This window comes from Pseudophryne corroboree, chromosome 9 (assembly GCF_028390025.1).
Source record: "Pseudophryne corroboree isolate aPseCor3 chromosome 9, aPseCor3.hap2, whole genome shotgun sequence".
Lineage (NCBI taxonomy): Eukaryota > Metazoa > Chordata > Amphibia > Anura > Myobatrachidae > Pseudophryne > Pseudophryne corroboree.
The window spans coordinates 108489915-108494076 of record NC_086452.1 but is presented as its reverse complement, the minus strand read 5'-3'; the positions used below and the strand labels follow the sequence as shown (position 1 = coordinate 108494076).

Here is a 4162-nt window from a genome sequence, read left to right as displayed (position 1 = left end):
GGTTCTCCTTTTGCCCACGAAGCCTCCCAACGGGCCTTGGCCGAAAATCCAGCCCGCGGCTCCGGCACCCGGCACAGGCCCCAACCCGCAGAGACCGCAAAAGTGGTCTCCCGGCTCCGCGACCAAGTGCCCGGGTAACCAGAGCACCAGGGGGGATTGCAGGGGTAGGAATGAGGCAGCTGAGAGGATTATAGCAGGGGAATTTGGGTGATTTTAGCGGGAGCTCTGCTTCCCTGCTTCCAACCGTCTCTCCAGCCAGGCCACGCCCCTTGTAATGTGTGCAATTAAGTTTGTTTCACTGAACCAGTATTATTGGTGGATAGTCTTGTCAGTCATGTCAGTTTGACCTTTAACGACCAGATGCATTATGGGTTGTTTGCTTATCCAATTAAGGTTTTTTACTCTTTATAAAGTATTAAAAAAGTTCATTTTAAAGCCATCAACTTTTTCACTTTAATGTTTAATCACTGTAATGATTTGAGTCAGTAATATAGGACTTATTCCAACATTATTTAAGGTTTTTTTTAACACACCAATTACTGCATTAGGGGAAGTGAGGTCACTCCTGTCCCCTATTTAAGGGTTAGTCTCAGCACACAGCCTCATTACACTGGTTGTGACCTGAAGCTATTGTAGCTACTGAATGGTAAGATGTATTATATTTCTTTATTATTCGTGAGCACCGTTTTTAAATATGGCTCCATTTAGTATTCTGTGAGAATGGAATCTCTTGTTTTCACTATGTTTTGTTTATTTTGTGAATAATGGGTGTTTATTGGGATTATTACGATCAATATGAAAGTTTATTAATATCGTATGGGACAATGAGCATTAACTCAGCGCTCTGAATTTCAAGGATAACACATGGTTATCGGTATTCTTAATACATTATATACCCCCATTGGGAACTAATTACATATAGAATTTAATTGAACTAATAAGTTCTAAAAATTAAGCATTTTTATTTGGAGCGTGTCCCCCTCCCTTTTTCCCTAAAGGGAGTTTATTAAATTAAATTTCTTGCACTGGTTATGGGCAAGTTCTATGTTTTAAGAATTATATCCCTTTGATTTACCAGGTTACACACGCATAGGAAATTGTGGTAGACCTGTGTATTAGAACTTGTTATCCAAAACCCTTGAACCATAAGGTATGTGTTCCAACTCACTAGCACATAGAATTATTTTTATAAAGGCTGTTATGATATACATCTCTAATTAGTTAATATTAACAAATTTCGTTAGGTCACATATCTTCATGAACTTGTGTTCAGGCCTATGCATTTGAACTTGTCATTCAAGCATTTAATCATAAGGTATGTGCTCAATACACTGATATACTTATTTGTTATTATTGAGCCTATTATTATGCAGATTATTTAATTAATTGTTGCAAGTACTAAAAATGTACATTTCCTTAATTAGGCTTAATCTAATTTTCATCTATGTGCCTCACCGGTGTGTGGTTTTTTCAAGTATCCTGAATATGCAATTGATATACTAGCAGTACTTACCAAGTACTAGAGGTATACCATATGTAAATATTATGTTCTTGTGATGATGAACTCCTCTTTATGTGTCTTTTTCTTTCTCTTCAATGTAATTGTAAACTTTTTGACCAGAGATTGTATCGCATAATTGTTTTCCATGGGTGTGTTCAAAAATTATTCTTCTTGTATATTATTCTTTATACATACATATCTTTCCTTACATATGTATAGATTTTGTCCTCGTTTCAAGTTCTGTCTTGCATGTTTCTTCGTACATTGACATGTTCCCTCATAGTAATGTTTAAATCAGGATAACATTCTGATATAATATTTTATATATATTTTTTAGATGTACCCCTGATGAAGTCTTAGAGTAAGATGAAACGCGTCGGGTTATTTATTTATAACATCAACCTCCGAAGGAGGACTCTATCAAAGTGTTTTCAACTGGTCCTCTGTACTATTTGGTGTTATCTGCAAGAAGGGATACTTTACTGATTTATATCATTGCTTTTATGTTATAATTCATTTTATATGGAACATGCTGATGTGATTTTATGCTCATGAATTAAGAGTAAATATTTTAGGAAGACTGCTGTTTTGTTTCATTGAATATTGGGTGGAAAAACAACCCAAGTGCACCCATTCCTCTATTGGCATATATTTGTATCTTTTAGTCCCTCCTAACAAGGGACTTAGTGGAATTTGGCAGCCCAAACCCAGTTCTTATACAATTTCTGTTGTATAGCGCAAAAGGAGAGTATTTGTTTTGGTATATATATATATGTAAAAACAAGTATTATTACTGCGCCACATGCGAGATGTAACAAATATGTTGTGTAATTGCTAGCTTATATGACACTCCCCTATGCTGGTAATGGGGCGTCAGCTGTTTCCCTCAATAAATACAGGGGTGGTAATTCCCTGAGAGTAATGTAGGAGAAAGGAGGGGATGAGGGATAAATAGCGACCAAGGTGTCAAAAAAATAAGTTGCCAGTTAAAGTATTAAAAATAAAGCAATTTATTATCATAAAAATGAACATAAAAGAAACACATAAAAAATAGGGACAACAATATATACACAACTGAACTAAAAGCACTAAATGAATATATGTACTATGATAAAAACCAAATTTTTTTCTTATCTTAGAATGAGGTAGGTACAGGTAACCCGACGCGTTTCGTCTGATGAGACTTCTTCAAGGGGTAGGGACAGAATAAGACAGTATATCCTATAATAGCCAGAGTAATCAGTGGGAGGGCTATGACATCATATAGAGTCATGTGATGCAATTATATGGTATATACTTTAAGGCTGCTCATATATATAAGTCAATGATTAGCAGGTTATTAGGGACTAAGTATAAGTAAAAACGAGTAGGTTCACAGTTAAAAATCAGATTAAAATCACTGTAAAAGGCTCTAGAACGGTGAAAGGCGGGACTTCCGCCCCACTTCCGGCGACGGCGGACGCGACGCGGCACTTCCGCCCCACTTCCAGCGCTTACTGCGCGTGCGCCCACGGCGATTCTGTGCTTGTACATGTATCCATTCCTTGTTGTCAGTAGCTACAGTTCACAGGGGGAAAGAAACCAGTCTTGGTTATGTCCATAAGACAGTGGCCATTTTTGATGAGATTACGTCCATAGATTTCCAGGTAGCGGTGGACATTTTCTAATAGTTCATCTGACATAAACGCTTGTCAGATACCCCGGTATCCATGGTAATGGTTGGATATAAAAAATAAGAAGTAAATAAGAGTATCAGAAGCATGTTATTGTTTGTAAGCACCTAGTTTTATCATAAATTATAAGAGAAATAGCTAAACATGATTACAATGAATGAGATGCTTTACTGTACATTTATAAAAATTTATAACTGCGGATATAAAATAATTAAATTGCCATGGAAGTATGGTATACAGATCAGACTTGGTGTATAATTCAGTGAATCAAAGTGGAGAATTTTGCAGCTTAAGCCTATACATATACATACGCAATTATATAAGACCCAATGTATATGATATAGGAATAAATATAATATTGTAAACTGATCTCAAGGTGGGCGTGAGTGGAGTTAAATTGCCATAGTGGGTGTGATTTATATAATATCGTGCCTGTGCACTAATTTGATCCCTTACGGTTAAGGGGGGTTAACAGATATACAGACTGAATAAGGTATACATAAGGTAAATAGTAGACAATATGTGTAATATAGAAGAAATATAGAGTAAATACAATATAAATAATATAAATGACGCGTGTGTTCAATGTGATTTTGTGAGTTCATATTCACTTGGAGTATGTTCCTTTCTCAGGCCCCTATTCAAATTCATTCTATACAGTACCTGATCTTCCCAGGTGGTCCACCCTACTGGTACTGATCAGGCCCAATGCTGCTTGGCTTCCAAGATCGGACGTGTTTGGGCATTTCCAGTGTGGTTTGACTGTAGCGACATTGTGCCTTCTAGGTCATCACTCCAGTAATATAAATGAACATTCTCTAGATCTGAAGCCCGTGTGTGAGTGTTTACGAGAGGCCAAGTGAAAAGTGGATCGGTGGTAGTGGGGTACTGACAGGGAAGTGGAGGTGGGGTGGTGGTGGAGTGGAATGTGTGGTGGGTACCGAATGGGAAAAGGGGGGGGGGAGGAAAGGTGGTTTAGAAACAAAGG

At 37.3% G+C, this 4162-nt stretch overlaps 1 pseudogene; it reads right to left on the bottom strand.

Moving 5' to 3' along the window:
- Positions 1-3825: 3825 nt before the first annotated feature.
- Positions 3826-3944, bottom strand: LOC134964762 (5S ribosomal RNA; annotated as a pseudogene).
- Positions 3945-4162: the final 218 nt, after the last annotated feature.